This window comes from Microtus oregoni, unplaced genomic scaffold (assembly GCF_018167655.1).
Source record: "Microtus oregoni isolate MIOR12 unplaced genomic scaffold, Mior012 000047F_ref0000412, whole genome shotgun sequence".
NCBI lineage: Eukaryota > Metazoa > Chordata > Mammalia > Rodentia > Cricetidae > Microtus > Microtus oregoni.
Genome location: NW_024543221.1, coordinates 6,205,721 through 6,224,583, shown reverse-complemented (window position 1 = coordinate 6,224,583; position 18,863 = coordinate 6,205,721).

The window sequence follows — 18,863 nt, the reverse complement described above, 5'->3', positions numbered from 1 at the left end:
CAGACTGGGCAGACGCCTGAGCCCCTCTCGCCTCCCATTTTAAATTCTCTTTAGTGCTGGGATTGAGGTGTGTGACATAGCACTGCCTGGCCTCTCATGGCTTAGCTTTACCCTTCTGGTCTTTAGGCAGGCTTTATTTATTAAAGACATAAATAAAATATCACTATAGACACCTCATCTAACTTTCCAACAATCTGGGAAATGGGTGTGTGTGCCCCTCCCCTTCTAATGATTGATTGTGTGTAGGCGGGGGAGGTAGCACATTTAAAACTTAAAGTGCCATGTGTTACGGTCACAAAGGTGACCTTTAGTCATTGCTTATACATTTACTTCTGATGCCAGTGGAACTCAGCAGTCACTCTTTGGGGCTTCCCTTCTTATCCCACTGGAAATTCAATGGGAACCCACTCACACTTCCTAGGCAGGCACTCCACCCCTGGGCTATGTCTCCAGCCCTTTCACAAGTTTCTCATTTTGAGATAGGGTCTCACTAAGTTGCCTAAAATGGCCTTGAACTCACCCTTCAAGCCTTTAGTTCTCCTGCCTCAGACTCCCAAAGAGCCAGGATTCCAGACCTGGGACATCAGACCCAGCTTTGCCGAGCCCTTAAACACCCATGCGAATCCACCCCTTAGGCTGTTCTTAGTCTTTGTTTCTTTTCTTTTTAAAGACAGGGTTCCATTCTGCAGCCCATGTTGGCCCAGAGCGCACTTTGTAGCCCAGGCTAGCTAACTTGCTTCATCTTTCCAAATGCCAGGATTATAGATGTGAGCCACCACACTCAGCACATAGACCTCAGGTGTTTGTGTGTGCATATACGCCCATGTGCATTTGCCCACATGGAGATTTGAGGTTACCCTTGGGACATTTTCCTCAATTGTTCTTTTATCTTATTTTTATTCCTTTAATTATTATCTTTGTAATAATAATTTAATAATTATTAAACATTATTATTACTGATGTGTGTGTGTGTGTTTGTGTGTGTGTGTGTATGTGTGTAAATGTGGACATACACATGATGGGGAGCATATGTGCCATTACCCATATGTAGAGGTCAGAGGGCAACTTTCAGGGGTAGTTCCTTTCTTCCCACCTTGCAAAGGCAATTTCTTTGTTTCCGCCCTCTTGGGTACTCCAAGCTAGCTGACGCCTGAACTTCTGGGCAATTTTGTCTCTGTCTCCCAAGTCACCAAAGAAATACTAAGGTTACAGATGTATCCACTACATCTGGCTTTCTTACGTGGGTTCCAGGAACTAAATGTATGCTTTTAGGCTTGCTCCTGAAACTTTGACCCCCTGAGCCATCTCACCATTTCTCTACCTCATTTTGAGTCAGGGTCTTCCAATGAACCTGGCGTGCACGGTTTTGGCTAGACTGAGTGACAAGCCCTGAGACCAACCTTCCTCCTCTCACCAGATCTGGGTTACAGACTCACGCCGCTCGCTCTGCCTGGCTTTGATGGAGGTGCTGGCATTTCAAAACCAGGTCCTCATGCTTACAAAGCAAGCATCTCCTACCCCCACCCACAGATTCTCTTTTCTTTTCTTCCTTCCCAACGCTCTCCCTAACCCTTTCTGTCTGTCCTTAAACTTGTTATGGAGATAAGGCAGCTGGCTGCGATCTCACGCCTGCCTCTGTCTCCCAAGTGCTGGGATGAAAGGCGTGCACCACCGCATCTGGTGTAGAAGGGTCATTTGTCTCTGTGTTACTTTCATTGGTTAATAAAGAAACTGTCTTGGCCTTTTGATAGACCAGCCCTTAGGTGGGTGGAGTGGACAGAACAGAACTCTGGGAGGAAGAAAGCAGAGTCAGGCGGACGCCATGTTTCTCCTACCCAAGACAGACGGTGGTTAGACTCATGCCGGTAAGCCACAGTCAAGCGGCAATACAGATATTAGAAATGGGTTAGATCAATATGTGATAGTTAGCCAATAAGGAACTGGAGATAATGGACCAGGCAGTGTTTAAATGAATACAATTTGTGTGTTGCTATTTCAGATGTTAAGCTAGCCTTGCGGGAACTGGGTGGGACGAAAAGCAGGCCTGCTCGCCTCACCACTACACATCCAGTCACATCACAGATTCTTCATGAAGAGGAATGGCTGCTGAATCAGAGCAGAGCCGACTCCCACACCGGTGTTGTAGAGTACCACAGATTTCAGGGCAGGGATATGAGGATGAAAACCAACACCAGGCGTGGGAAAGGTAAAGGCAAGCCAGCAATGCTCATGAGTTTGGATGAGTCGGTGGACAGTCCAAACAAACAAACAAATCACTCCGCATCACTAAGAACAAAACCACCAGAGCTGAAAGAAAAAAGAAAACAAAAAACAAAACACATCTTACTCTCAACTGGAGCCCAGACATCATAAGCAGCACTGAGCTTGGAAGCAAAGTTGTCCAGGAAGGGGAGTTAAGACTAAGTCCGGTCAGCTGAGAAACAGAGGAACCTGCTCTGCTCTAGAAGTCCCAAGTGCCCTGGGCCCAATGTGTTATCTCATAATCTTTCATCTAAAACCCAGCCTTGACTTTGGAGCCAATTCCCCTCCTAACTCATCAGATCAGATTCTAAAAATGACAAAGATCAGAACAGTCCCCGGATTTCAACAGTGAATGCATATATCACACGCACAAGCATATTCTCAGGAGGGACATTTGGCAGGGACAAAATGCATGTCAGTTAGATGGTAGTTTCAAGAGTGTTTGCTTATCGTCCTGACTCATGATTTACACATACACCAATTTTACAGCTTGTGTGACATTATGGATTAATTACTCTAGAAGAATCATGCGCACACATTGTCATAGGGAGCCCACCAGAGATGATCACTCAGAGAGTTAATAGCTAATTGAAAGTCGAAAAATATATCTTGATATACTGCTTGACAGTTTCAGGGAGAGGTCTTCCTCAAACAAGTAGTTTAACAGAAACCAAGATAAGCTAATTTGGGCGTTTTGATCTAAGGTTCTCGAACAAAGTTAGATAATTTTCTATGGGATCCTCCATCAAGGAGATCAAGAGAGTTAGGCCTAGCTGGGCGGTTGGTGGTGCACACCTTTAATTCCAGCACTCGGGAGGCAGAGGCAGGTGGATCTCTGTGAGTTTGAGGCCAGCCTGGTCTATAAGAGCTAGTTCCAGGATAGGCTCCAAAGCTACAGAGAAACCCTGTTTTGAAAAACCAAAAAAAAAAAAAAAAAAGCGTAAGAGAGAGTTGGGCCCAATATGGCCTTGACAAGAATACAAGATGGAGGAACCTCTGCACTGCCTTCTCTGCACTGCCTTCTCTGCACTGCCTTCTCTGCACTGCCTTGTAACCAACACAACACAAATTGCCACACCATTAAGTTTATCTTAGTGTGAAATATCAGTCCCGAAGTGTAACCCCAGCTAGCCTGAATAAAGACTTTCAGTTAGCTAAAAACTCTCTGAACGATATGTGTACATGATTCTTCCTAAAGTAGTTAAATCATAATGTCCTACATGCTGTAAAATACGTTGTATATGTAAATCATGAGTCAGGACAATAAGTAAACACTTCTGAAGCTACAGTATAACTGCCAGGATGGGATTCTGTAGACTGCCAGGCGTGGTGAGTTAAAGATGCCACCTTGTAGGCCGGCAGTGGAGGTACACACCTTTAATCTCAGCAGAGGCAGGTGGATCTCTAAGTTCAAGGCCAGCCTGGTCTACAAAACTAGTTCTAAGACAACCAAGGCTACCCAAAGAAATCCTGTCTCCAAAAACCAAAAATCACAAGCAAAACAAAAACCCCTCATGACCAAAAGTAACAGAAACAGATGCAAAATGAAGGCGGAGATGCCAGACACCCATCCTACACTTCGTTACCTTGTGAACCTGAGGGAGAGATCAATGCATTTAAGCAAAAGCTTCTATTTATACATTTGTTTTCTTCCTTTTCGTACCCTCTTTATTTCTTTGAAGGTTTTTTGGGGGGGTGGGGGTGGGGCAGAATCTCACTATGTAGTCCAGGCTGGCCTTGAATTTACAGTAATCCACCTACCTCAGCCCCTGAGGTACTGAGATGACAGGCATGAACCACCACAGCCCGCCGTGAGAGTAGTGGTCACCCAGGTGGGAGGGGGGTGAGCAAAGGGCAGAATGAAGCAGAGGAGCAGCTTCTGTGGACTTGGTCAGGTTGTGATTTTAGAGGATGGGCAAAAACACACATAAAACTTTTACCATCCTAACGTTCTCAATGCCCAGTTCAGGGCATCCAGTACTCCTTGGCAATGGAAAGGCATTGCTACCCTCCCTCTCTCCCTTCCTCTTCCCCTCCTTCCTCTCCTCCCTCCCTCCACTTCCTTTATTTTTCCCGGCAGCCACCATCCACGCCGTTGTCAGTTTCCTTCAGTCTGACAGGTAATGTTCCCTTTCTTGATCCTGAGGCACTGTTTAAAATTCGTAAAGCTGAATGTTTTGTGGGTGTCCATTTTTCTGTACATGTATTGTGCCTCAATTAAAAGGTGGTATCAGTCTAGGATTCAGAAAACCGAAACCTGAAGGTTCCGATGTGCAACCGAGTGGACCTTCGGACAGATCATTAACCTCTGATAACTTTTAAATGTTTTGATGATAAAAAGCATCTGATCCAGAGAATCATGTAATTCCATGGAATATTTGGAAGGAGAGACAGAAACTTGCTTACACAGTGTTAAATACACCATGGGGATTTGTAGCGAAGGGCTGGACCATTCCGAGTGTCGCTGAGGTGGATAGATGACGTTGCTAACCGCACCATAGTGAGAATCTCTGGCCATTAGTGGAGGGGATTGGGTTGGGGGCTTCTCAAGCTCAACTGTCACACAGTATATAATCCTCCCGTGTATATCCCACATGCTGTTAGACCTTACCTCAAAGGCTCTAACTGTCTAAGCCAAAAGCTCAGTCATAAGGAACCAACACAGCAGAAATTACCTGAGAACAAGTCTTTTGTGTTTCCCAATACCTAAACTCTACTCTGGGTGAGGATGGGCATTCATACCCCAGGATCCGCTGAGAGAGATTTCTCTGCCCTTTCCTCTATTCTGGGTCAGGATGGGCATTCATACCCCAGGATCCGCTGAGAGAGATTTCTCCACCCTTTCCTACGATGGATTTGTTTATTTTTGCTCGGGTGGTGATAGGCGAGGAGGCGAGTTGAGACAGTGTTCCACTCTGTTGCTCTGCCTGGTTTGGAGCTCACTGTGCAGAACAGGCTGGCTCACACTGGCTCATTCCGAGAGGCTTCCTGCTGTAGTGTTGCCCGGACGTCCCTGAAGGCACTTTCTCGCAGATCACTGTGTGCTCCTCATGAGGACTCAGAGAAGAAATGTCCTCACATTGGCATATTAGAGCAATCACCAGCTTTCCATACCTGTTTCTAGTGGCTAGGGTCTAGGCTGGGTGTTCCGTGTTCTTGGCCTCTTATTCAAGGAATTAAAATAAAGATACAAAGACATTTCAAAGCAGTATGGAAAGTGTGTTAAAAAGTGAATCAATTGCACTGATCAGAAGAAATACTGTCAAGAACGAAAGTGGAGCATAAGAGTAAGAGCACCCAGGAGATGGTTTGGGGCTTTATTTTATGGGCTGCAATAGAAGGAGGAGTTTGACTGCTCAGGAGCAAATGGGGCAGTTGTCTGTTTTGATAGACAGGCTCATCTAACATTTCACACACAACACGGCCTTCCTACAATACATCTGATTCTAATCATACACATGCCAAATTGTGCAGAGACATAAGGGTTATGGGGTTCTCTGTAAAAATTATTTCAGTTTTTTTTTTTTGATTTCTTGAGATAGGGTCTCACTGTGTAGCTCTGGCTATCCTGGAGCTCACTCTGTAGACCAGGCTGGCTTCAAACTCACAGAGATTCACCTGCTTCTGCCTCTGCCTCCTAAGTGCTGGGATTAAAGGTGTGTACCACTATGACCTGGCAAGTTTTCTAATTCTTAGGACAGTTACCCTTCAGAAAGAAGTAATTAAAAAATAAGGGAACAGGAAGTGACATACTTCCCTCTATTGGGTACATGAGTGCATTCTATAGTAAGCTGACTCTCCAGCTTCAGCAACATCGCTTGCAAATAGAAAAACATCTGGTAAAGCCAGGCACGGTGACGCACTCCTTTAATCCCAGCACTCAGGAGGCAGAGGCAGGAGGATCTCTGAGGTTGACTCCACTCTCGTCTACAGAGCGAGTTCCAGGACAGCCGGGGCTACACAGAGAAACCCTGCCTCAAAAGAAAAAAACATAAAGAAAGAAAAAGAAAAAAACAGCTGATGGATCTTTCTATCCTTACAACCTAAAGACTCAACTAAATGCGAAAACAAAAGTGGTTCTATTTGTTCTCCTTTAGAACCTTCGCAGTTGAATGGGGAAGGGGACCCAGAGTCTGGGATGATTTGTTTTAAATGTTAAGTCGGCACACCTTCGAGTCGCAGGGGAAGAGAGCCTGAGTGAGGAGTTACCTAGACTAAGATTGCTCTGATAACCGGTTAGTTGATGTAGGAAGACCCAGCTCACTGTGAGCAGCATTGTTCCCAGGAGGGGGTCGGGGTCTGGAACTACATAGGACTGGAGCAATTTAAACAACTCTGCTGGAAAGCCTTGCTGACTGGTCAGAGGTTGCTGTCTACCATAGCCTGCCAGCTTTCTCTAAGCTAGACAACATGGAGAAGTCTCTGTCCACAGCAAAAGCTTCCTGCTCTTTACCTAGCCTTACCCGGAGGATGTCTCTAGGCCCGCGATGCCTGACTTATCTCGAGGGTGGCCCTTGGCACAGTTCCCTGTGAGTGTTCGTCCTCTGATGGCCTACATGATAATTAGACAAGTGTTGTAGTCATTTTGATAAGACTGTACTTTCACTAATCCGGTTATATAACAGGACCGTGAAACTTAATGCAAATTAGAGCTTGTCCCCAGGCTCCCCAATCCTATATATTCCTTGTACTTTGCAATAAAGTTGAACTGATTCACTGAAGTCTGTCTCCGGGAGGGCTATCTCTGTTCCAGCCACAGCTGTCTGAACCCTGTTCCCTACTCGGCTTTCTCCACCCTCATGAATCAAGCAGTCAGCCATCCCAAGAAAGAAGAGCCGCACAAATATATCAAGGAGGCGGTGTGGGTGCGTGCGTTTCTCTCTGCTCTTGGCTGTGAATGTCATGTGACTAGCTACTCCCATATCTGCCTTAGCATTTCTGAAATCACGGACTGTAACCTGGGTGATGAATGACGTGGAGGGCTCAGCTCTAGTGGGACACTGACACGCCTAGACTAGTGATCCTGGGTACCACATAGGAAAGCACTGCTCCATGCCCCACGGCTTCTGCATCAGCCCCGCCCTCTGCCACGTTCGCACCCCTGTCTTGCCTTCCCCCAAAAGACTGTGACCCAGGCCAGAGAAGCCAAAGAACCAAATAACCCTTTCCTCCCCCAAGCTCCTTTTTTTTTTTTTTTTTTTTTGGTTTTTCGAGACAGGGTTTCTCTGTGGTTTTGGAGCCTGTCCTGGAACTAGCTCTTGTAGACCAGGCTGGTCTCGAACTCACAGAGATCCGCCTGCCTCTGCCTCCCGAGTGCTGGCCCGGCCCCGCAAGCTCCTTTTGATCACAATGTTTTTACTGCAGCAAGAGAAATTGAAAGGGCAGGCTCTCGCTAGGTAATCCAGATTGGTCTTGTTAGAGCCTGGCAGCTGTATCATGACGGGCTCAATGCGGTGGCTAGTTTTATGTCCACTTGACACAGCTAGAATCACTGGAGAGGAAGGACCATCAGTCAGAAAAGTGCCTCAATAAGACCTGGCTACACACAAGCCTGTACCAGGCCTTTTCTTTTGGGCCACCAACCAGTTCTGAAATCATGACACAGAGAGTTAATATTAATTATGAATGCTCGGCCTAGTTTAGGCTCATTTCTGGCCAGCTCTCTTAACTTAAATTAACCTGATTCTCTTTCTCCACCTCCTGCCTCGGGTGCTTTTTACCTTTGTTTCTGTACATCATACTCTGTCTGTGGGCTGGCAGCTGCCAGGCTGGCCTGGGCTGTCTCCTTTTTTCCCCTCATTCTCTCCTCCATCATCTTGTTCTTTCTTAGCCTAGATTTCTTTTCCTGTGTGTTCTCTCTGCCCTCCAACCTCACCTTCCCTCTCCTGCCCCACTGTTGCCCATTCAGTTCTTTATTAGACCAATCAGGTACCTTAGGCAGACAAGGTGAAACAGATGTAACACATCTTTGCATAATGAAACACGTATCCTTACATCAGTAAACAAATGCAGCATAAACAAATGTAACACATATTGAAATATGCATTAAAATAATATTCCACAACACAAGCTGTAGAGCATTTTCTTAATGATTGATGGGGAAGGGCCCATTCCACTGTGGATGGTGTCACCCCTGAGCTGGTGATCCTGGGTTCTATATGAAAGAAGGCTGAACAAGTCATGAAGAGCAAGCCAGTAAGCAGCACTTCTCCGTGGTCTCTGCATCAGCTCTGGCCTCCAGGTTCCTGCCCTGTTTGAGTTCCTGCCCGGCTTCCCTCAAAGGACTGTGATATGTAAGCCAATAAACCCTTTGCACCCCAGGTTGCTTTGGTCATGGTGCTTCATCACAGCAATAGAAACCCTGTCTAAGATACTCAACTGTCAAACCTCAGAGGCCACTGAAGAAGCAAGTTAGAGTGAAAAGCAGAAAAGGGGATTTAGCCAAACGTCTCCACATTGGGAAGAAAAGCAAGAGGTCTAATGACAAGCCCTCACCCCCTCACCCCCTCACCTCCTCACCCCAGCCCATCTTTTGTGTCCTAACATGAGGTTTAGGTTTAAATAGAGGGTGAAGAGCATGTATAACTAAGCAATTCTGGTTAAGGTGTGGTCTCTCCCATTGCTGATCCATCAGTGTCTGGGCTCCAGCCCACCTGCAGAATAATCTGATGAGCTGTGAGAACTGCTCCTGGCAGGCCAGCTCCTCCCCTAACTGGTACTAACCTCATCTTCCTCCTAGCATAAGCTTCCTAGAAAAAATTTAATTTTTTGGGGAAAATTCTGCCAGTAATCTGAGCGCTGAAAGGAGGAACATGCATGCCTCCTTAGAACAGCTTTGTTCCTGCCATGACGACTAGACTTTTTAATCTACCCAGTGTGTGTCACCACACCCTATAATGGCAGATTAAAAGTTTGTCAGGCTAGGGATGTGGTTCAGTGGAAGAGTGCTTGTCTAGTATGCACGAGCTCGTAAAATACTGCAAGGGTTTTAGCAGAGTTGTTTATTAAAGCAGTGCTCAAAAATGCAGCATTTGGATCTTCTTGCACTAATTTACTTTTCCTCCATAACTTATAAAGGCTCTTAGGAAAGTTTCAGAAAATGTGACTAGAGTCAGGAACGCAAGCCAAAGGAGGCTGTGACAAAGGAGGGAGAGAGTCTCCTGGAAAGCGACGGCTTGGGTGTATGCTTGCACTTGTGTGGGGCAATCCAAAGGCAGTGGGTGTCTGGAAGGATGACAGCCGCAGTTAGCACGTTCATGATCTTCCCAGCCACAGATTCCCCGCCCTTGCTGTTGTGAATAGTGCAGCAACAGACACGGATGTGCAGGTGTCTCCGTGGTGGGAAGCAGCTCTTCAACTGTGTATGCCCACATGGATCTTGTGGCCGTTTGAGTTTCAGTGTTTTGAGAAACCTCCATACTGATTCCCAGGGCTGCACTAGTCCCCACTCCCCCACAGGGAACCAGGCTCACTCCTTTCCCGCGTCCTTGCAGCATTTGGTGGCGTCCATTTCCTTGAGAATGGCCATGCTGACCGAGGCAGAATGCAATCTCAAAGTCATCTTATTTTGCATTTCCCTGATGGCTAAGAAGATTGAACACTTAAAAAACAAAAACAAACAAATTGATTGGCCTTTTGCATTTCCTCTTTGAACCTTCTGTTAGTTTCATTAGCCCATTTGTTGATGGGCAGTTTTACATTTTGGTGCCTGTCTGGCATAGAGCTGGCAGACTTTCTCCTGTTCTGCGGGCTGTATGTTCACTCTGCTGACTTCCTTTGCCGTGCAGACATTTCACTCCGGGGAGCCCATTTGCTGACTCTTGGGATGGCTTCCTATGCTGATAAATGTGGAGGGAGTTCTTCACGCCACCTTTTCTTTTTCTTTATTTGTGTGAGTGTTTTTTTCTTTTCCTGCATGTTTGTAAATACACTGTGTATATGCCTGGTACCCATGGAGACCAGAAGGGACTTGATCCCTAGAGTTATGAACATTTGGGAGCTGCCACGTGGGTGCTGGTAAGGAAACCCAGGTCCTCATACAAAGCAGCCAGTACTCTTAATCTCTGAGTAGCTCTCCAGCTGGTCCCTGATGTCTTTTTTTCCAACTGTGAGCCAGAGCCTCTCTTTATGCAGTCCTGCTGGCCCTGGAACTTGGTTTGTAAGGCTGGCCTTGAACTCACCAAGACCTGCCTGCTTCTGCCTCTGGCGCATGGAGGTTTGAGACTTGCACCGCCAACACCTAGGTTCCCCGCAGCTGGGTTTGAAAAGCACTCCCTGTGTTCCCTCTAGCAGGTTGAACATTTCGGATTTTCAGATTTGAAATTAAGGTCTTTGATTCATTTAACAGCTGATTTTTCTGCAAGTTCAGTTATGGATCCAATTTCATTCTTCTGTAGGTACATATCCACTTTTTGCCGATGCTGTTTCTGAATAGTCTGTCTATTCTCCCCAAGTTTGTCAAATATTATGAGGCCGTATCTATATGGGTTCATTTCTGGTTCTCTATTCTGTCCTGTCGGTCCTGATATCTGTGTGTGTATGTGTGTGTGTGTGTGTGTGTGTGTGTGTGTGTGTCAGTACTGTGCCATGTGTTGTCACTATGGCTCTTTCTAGTTTCAAAGCCTATGCCATACTTACACATATATGTACAGATATATGGACAGTAACAGTGAGGGTTGGGGAGTTTGTCGCGTGGCCCAACACCTAAGTCTGCTCTCTAGAACTGTGGTGGAGGGAGAGAGCTAATCCCTCAAAACTCTGACCTACAGACACACACACTGCTGGTATCACTACGTCTGGCTCCCACCACTGACATGACTGTCACAGATGAAGAGAAAACCATTCCCTCATGTCTAAGAAGATCATTTCCCAAGACACAGATAGGACCAGCTGACTCACCCTGGTCAAGAGAAGCACCTACTGCCTTTTTGCCAGTCACGGCTTTAGCCTAGATCTGGTTTTAATTTAAAATTAATTAAACTTCATTTAAAACCTAAAATGCTAAAACTGCTAGGTCTTTGTCACAGAGTTAGTAGGATGTAGAACCACAGAATCGCATCCTTGGCTTCAGATGGAAATTCAAAGCAGGCCTCTTATGAAACCTACCCCAAATGCAACACAAGCCAAAGTCATTTTAGCTCTTTCCAACACGCCTCGGTTCTCTTGAGAGAACACCTCCTCAGTGCAGAGGGCTCAGACGCAACTTGTCTACCGAGTATGTTCCTGGTATTGCCAGAATCTGAGGGTGTGTGCTGGAGCCCTAGTGATTAGACCCTTCTATGAACTTCCATACAAGGAGTCAGGTTGACACCCATGGAGCCCTGAGGCCAGAGAGGAACTGTCTCCACACGTATGTTTCGTCTTTTCTGCACGTTAGGACACAACCTTGGCCAACAGTGTGGCTTCGTTCCCTTCCCCACGTCTGTGTGCGGTGCCGTGTCTCTGAAAGCAGTCGAGGATTCAGTCCAAAGCCAGGTCTCTGCTAAGAACGCTACTGAAAACTGAGAGGGTGGGAACTGTGGAAGGAAAGAAATCAATTGGGTCTCAAATTCTACTGCCATGGTGATGTGGGCGGGGAGTGTGCTGGGGGAGGGCGGGGTACTGAAGCTTTTCTGATTCCTAGGGGTTGCAGTGAGACAGTGGATGGAAAATTCTCGTGCTGGGGCGTACTTTCCAAAGAGTTTCCTCTTTCTCTCTTTGAAAGTCACCTAGCTGGTTGTGATGGTGCACTCTAATAGGATTTGATGAAGGAGGCAGAGGCAGGAGTTCAAGGTCAGCCTGAGCTCCAAGCTCTTGTTTGTTCATCGTCAGCACAATGGGCAAGGGTAAAAGCATCACGTCACACAACAACAAGAAACAGCACATACTGGCACTGTGTATGTGCTCACGTGTACAATACACATATAAACATGTACACATTATCCAAGCAAGTGAGATATCATTGCCATCTTCCCTCGATACAGAGTTGAGGAGAGATGATGCCACAATGTACTTCTCATCCAACTCGCTTGGCAGGTAAACCGGTATGGACAAGTAAAGCCTGGTTCTCACCCATACCATGTGGGGCATTTGGGGTGTCAGTGTACTGAGAACGGGCTGTGCCCAACTCTAAATTACTCAATATTATATGTAAGAAAATGTTTTTAGGTTGCGTCTTGCCCTAGGAGATCCCATTTTATGTGGTGTCATTTACTTCATTTTGAGGAAGAGCAAGACCGCAGCCCCAGGTAGACCCATAAACCATACCAACCCTCTTGTGCCACCCATGAAGTGCAGAGTGACAAATTACCTCTTCTTGAGACCAAAAGTGGAACCATGCAAAAATTTACAGGGATCAGTTAAGACTCCCAGGGCACATGGACATATTAAAACTCTATCAGGAAAGCCAGGTCCGAGAGCCTATCAGACGAGTCAGTCAAGGGGCAGCTTTCCCACCTGGACCCCACAAAGGGATGGACACTTAGCATTATGATGGCATGGCCCACACCAGTCTGTCATCTGTTACGGGATGTGTTCATCAGGAGCCAACCAGCAGAGGCCTTTCCAGCTGTCACCAGAGCTTTGACTCATTTCAGTGTCCACTGCTGACGAGGCTCATTTGACTGGATTGGAACCTGAAACCCATTGATTCCCGGTCTTGGACCATTGCCCAGCCTTTCACGGTGCATTTGGACTCTTGAGCTCTGTGCTCAAACCCTGACTCCAGCAGCAGCTCCCTGGTACTGGTTTGGCTCTTTTGTTGTTGTTGCTTCTAATTGAAAATAAAGTTATTTTCATATAATATATTCTTAGCATGGTTCCTTCCCTCAAATCTTCCAGATCCTCCTCACCTCCCTACTCTTGACTCCACATCTTCTGCCTTCTCTCTTGAGAAAACAAACAGGCAAAAATAAAATAAACTAACAAATCAAAGAAAGAAAGCATAACACACACACACACACACACACACACACACACACACGCGCGCGCGCGCGTACTGACTGAGGTTTCTGTCCTGCCCAGTTCCTGCAGTCGTTCAGTCCCAAAGAAACACACAGAGGTCTACATTAATTATAAACTGGTCGGCCTATTAGCCCAAGCTTCTTATTAACTCTTATAACTTACATTAACCCATAATTCTTGTCTGTGTTAGCAGTGTGGCTTGGTACTTTTTATCAGTGAGGCATTCTCATCTTGCTTCCTCTGCATCTGGGTGATGACTGCAGACTGCATCTTTCCTCTTCCCAAAATTCTCCTGTTCTTTTCGCCCCACCTGCCTGGTTGCCCTGCCTATACTTCCTGCCTGGCTACTGGTCAATCAGTGTTTTATTAAAACAATACAAGACCATTGTCCCACAGCAATTCCTCTCCCCCTTTTTTTCAAAACAAGAACTCTGAATCTCCTTTGTTTAGCTTTTTTCCTGACCATTATCCATAACGACTTGTAACCAACATTCTAAACAAAAACAAACATTCATAACTAATTTTTTGGGAATGTGGACATACTTTTCTAGGCTACTTCCTGCTAATGAGGGCTGCTAATCTTATGGGGACCTACAGAAAATTTAAGATTTAAGTCAAGTCCTGACTGGAAAATTCTATGAGGCTTGATCATTTCAGCCAGCAGTCTTGAAACTGTTTTGGGTGTAGAACTCAGACATCTGGGCCATCTGCTCCTATCAGAGATTTTTCAGGGGGTCTTCCTTGATCAAACCTTATTTTTCTTTATCCAGAATGAATCCACATACTCTCATTTCCTGTGGAAACAAAAGCAAAAACTCTTCTCCAGATCTAGAGTAACATAACTTTTGACTTAAATTTTAAAGTCAAGCCATTTTCAAAATACATATGTTGGATTAATCCAGGAGCATTGATAATCAAATGTCTTTTAGCAGATCTTGCTCCTTCCTCAGCCATCAAACAATTCAAAGACAACACAATAACATACAGTATCCAGACTCTCTGTGTGAAGGCGTAAGTCACAAACAATGCCACACCAGTTTGGAATTATGATTAATAGGGTGGTATTTATTTAAAGGGGAAAAAACTTACAGATAACCATCCCAGACAACAGCCCTCTGCGCAATCAGGAAGAAGTCTAGTCGCCGGAACCAGAGCAGGAAGCAAAGAGAGCGAGAAGGGAAGTAGCCGCTTTTTTAAAGGGAGAGAGACCACGCCCCAATGGGCTGGTATCTCAGCGGCTATTGGCTGTAGGAGCGGAAGGACCTCCCGCAACATCTGTGTATTTTCCATCTTTACAAGGCTTTATTTTAACTCTATTTTTTTCTTTTTCTTTTAATTTTTGGTTTTTTTGAGACAGAGTTTCTTTGTGTATCGTTGGCTGTCCTGGAACTTACTCTGTAGACCAGGCTGTCCTTGAACTCACAGAGAACTGCCTGCCTCTGCCTCCCAAGTGCTGGGATTAAAGGTGTGTGTCACCACACCCAACTACTCTCTCTCTCTCTAAGGGATTTTATCCTTTTTCTTTTTTCTCCCAAGCCTACACACATTTTAAACACACTGTAAATTGTTTAGAGGGTTTTTCATGTGAAACTATCTTTACTGTATCTCTCTTTTTCTGACCAGAGAGTCTTTAATTTGCTATGCAATATGGCTAGGTTTAAAGCCATGGCTTTGACAGCTGGATCCAACACATTCTTTGCCTTTCTGAGCATCTCGCCTCATGGCAAAGGTACTAGCCAGAGCCATGTTAATTTCCACAACTCTATGGAGTTCACACCTGTAGAAGGAGCTGCGGGCTGCATTCCTGCCGCCCGGCTCCCAGCTGCCTAGCTAGCTTATGCCCTGAAATAATAACATGGAAACTGTATTCTTATAAACACTGCTTGGCTCATTAGCTCTAGTCTCTTACTGGCTAACTCTCATATCTTGCTTTAACCCATATCTAATAATCTGTGTAGCACCACGAGGTGGTGGCTTACTGGAAAGATTCTAGTGTACGTCCATCTTGGGCTGGAACTTCATCATGTCTGACACAGAGAAGAGAGGCATGGCGTCTGACTCTTCTTCCCAGCATTCTATTCTGTCTACTCCACCCACCCAGGGGCTGGCCTATCAAATGGGCCAAGGCAGTTTCTTTATTAACCAATGAAATCAACACAAACAGAAGACTCCCACATCACACACCAACCTGCCACCAACAAAAAACATGCTGTCAGCTATTCATGAACACCATTTAAGTGTTTTGTGGCAGGGCTTCTTAAAAGAGAACTGCAAATTTTTTGCAGCTAAAGCTGAGTCAGGAAGCCTCTCTTAAATGAAACATGATTGATTCTAACAAACAGAGCCCACCCAAGAAAATGCTGCTATGAAGAAGCTATGCTTAATGCTGTTCTTTTGTGTCTAGAATTACTTCCCAAACTCTCTCAGGTTTTAAGTGGATTTAGCTGTCCTGGTTGGCACCATTTTGTTGTCAGATGACAGAAGTTAAAAAATAATCCCACACTAGTTCAGAATTACATATAATAAAGGGTTATTCATTTAGAGGAGACTCACAGATCACTTCCCATTTGTGTAGGGCATTTGCAGGCTCATACTGACCTTCCTGGTCCCTTGAGTGAGGGGAATGCATTGACTGATCAGTTTACTCACCAAATTTATGCAGTTAGTCAAGAATCTTATGAAGCTGCAGAAAAGCTCATAATCATTTTCATCTCAGTGCTGGGTCTCTAATATTTCACTTTAAGATCTCTCAAGAGCAAGCCACTGATATTATTAAAAAATGCTCTCTATGTACGGAACTTTTAGCTATTCCTCATTTGGGAGTTAATCCTCGTAGGCTTGCTCATAATCATTTATGGCAAATAGGTGTTATCCACATTCCTTCTTTTGGGCGTATGCAATATATTCACATAACCATGGATACATAGTTTCATCTTATTTTTGTCAGCCCATATAGGAGAAAAATTGTAGGATGTTAAAAGTCACTGTCTCCAGGCTTTCACCTACATGGTAGTTCCAAAAACTTTAAAAATTGACAATGGGCCAGCCTACACCAGCATTGGCTTTGCTACATTTTGCTTTGAGTTCTCTATTTCTCATAAAACAGGAATACCTTATAATCCTCAAGGACAAGCTACAGTGGAGAGTACACATTGTACGCCCAGAGCATATTTGCAGAAAACAAAAAAGGGGGAATACGGTTTCATACCCAGAGACCATTTATCTTTTATTTTATACATTTTTTTTGACTGTTGATGCTCAATCTCGTACAGCTGCTGACCGGCATTGGCAGCCAGTTTCTTCCGGGATGCCTCATATCAAATGGAAGAATCTAGCAGATGGCACTTGGTATGGTCCAGATCCCGTACTGGTGTGGGGAAGAAGAGCTGTTTGTGTTTTCCTGCAGGATGTTGACAGTCCAGTATGGTACCTGAGCGCCTGGTGCATGCTGTGGATTTTCTGTCCAGAAGCCTGAAGATAGGACAGAGACAAGAGGTCAAGTAGACACTGGTTTGTCAACTGAAGAATTGCTAGGATCCTGAGGAGCTCGCTGTGGTGGTCCAAGTGCCAAGGATTGTTCCTCTACCTATCAAATCATCCCATGATAATGGCAGACATTGCTGTGGCTGCCAGAGTGGCTACAGCTGCTGGATTTACCATTAGTCAGTCAGTTGCTTCTGCTAGCACAATGGATACATTATCAGGGCAGGTTGCAAATGCCTTGGCCACTCAAATTGAGCTAAATTTACAAATGAATATTGCAGTTAATTTTGCAGTTGGTTTTGGTTAAAGACCACTGCTAGGTGATACAGTAATAGGCTTAATGTTGTTATTCACAGACCCTGGAGTACACAATTTACAAATTGGCTCTTGAGATTATTCTAGTTAACTATATCAGGGTTCCTTCCATCAGCTCTGAGGCCTTACTTAAGGGTTCCAATTTGCAGACAGACATATTAAGGATTGAGCAAGCACAGCCTCCGTAAGAGTGCTTATAAGGATGTGCTGGAGCATCATCTTCATGTTTTCATGATGCCAGAGCCAAAGGCAAGCTCAGGTCAATGTCACCACTTGGCAAGTCCTCTTAGCTATTGTCCCAGAGGATCTTTCAGTGCAAATCTGGCTGAACTTGGTGATGGGTGACTAGTGAGCCAATGATGGGAAAGGTTTTGGGGGGTGCTGCCCCAATCTAAGGCAGGAAATGTGTTTTGACCTGGATGTTTTCCTATGATGGGTAAGGGGTATTATCAAACTTTCAATGCCACCAAGACAGGCCTAGTTTTATAATTTATATAAAAGGGGGACCTGTAGGGCCCATGGGTCTACCCCTGCTCTAGGGGTTCATCTAGAGGACAGTTTCTGGCTAGCCAAGTAAACATCCTTTTTGTTACTGTGCTCCCTTTGCCTCACCTGTTGGTTAGCTATAGTGCCATTGTTTACTCCACCTTGGGCATGGTAATTTCCCACCTCCCTAGGGAGAATTCCATTGTGCAACAGCTAGCTATATAAGGTTTTTCCTAAGCTTGAATAAATGACATTCGGCTGATCTCCTTTTGAATGGCCCAGGTCTCTTATGTGTTCTTTCAATCTCCAGGCCCTTGCCCGGCTTGCAAATGATACAGTGGTGCCCAAACTGCACCAAGAGTAATGCAGGAGTTACAGAGCTCAAGGCTTTGCCTGCTACAGGAATTCCTACAACCAGAAGCCTTTAAATTATCTACCCACTTGAGCATGGCCTCTTATACTATAAATGCTGTTGTAAAACATGTGTTCCCTCTCTCTTCTGGCTGCTGGATTCAGTTGCTGTTCCCTGTTCGAGCAGAGGATTGTGATCTGTGAGTCTACCCCTAAATAAATAACCCTTTATTATACTCAATTCTGAGCTAGTGTGGGATTTCTTTTTAGTGTCCATCTTCATCTGGCATCCACATGGATCCAAAACTCCACACCTACCAGATTTCTCCCTAACCCCAAAATGCCCCCCATCAAGATACCTCTTACTTTCCCCCTCCACCTTGCCTCCAACCTGCTTTCCCGCACCCAGCCAACCCAATCCACTCCTCTAGTTCTCATCTCTTCATCTCCCAACCCCCCTTGTTTACCCAGGAGATCTTTTCTACTTCCCCTTCCCAGGGAAATTCAAGCATCCCTCTTTGGGCCTGCCTTATTATCTAGACTCTCTGGAACAGTGGATTGTAGGTTGGTTATCCTATACTTTAGTCCTAATAACCACCAATGAGTGACTACATACCATGTTTGTCTTTCTGAGTATGGATCACCTTACTCCAAATGAGTTTTTTCTAGTTCTATCCATTTTACTGCAAATTTCATGAGGTTATCATTTTTTAAAGCAGGGCCATACTCCATTGTGTAAATGTACCACATTTTCCTTATCCATTCTTTGGTTGAGGGGCATCTAGGTTGTTTCCAGGTTCTGACTATTATGAATAATGCTTTTATGAACATAGTTGAGCAAGCGTCCTTGTGGTATGAGTGTACATCCTTTGGGTATATGCCCAATGTCAGTATAGCTAAGTCTTGAGGTAGATAATTCTGTTCTGAGTTGCCCATGAATTTAATATCTATTTCACAAAGGATGAATGCATACCATATGAATGACTGCTTTCTTAAAACTCCTCAAATCTAACATTTCTATAGGG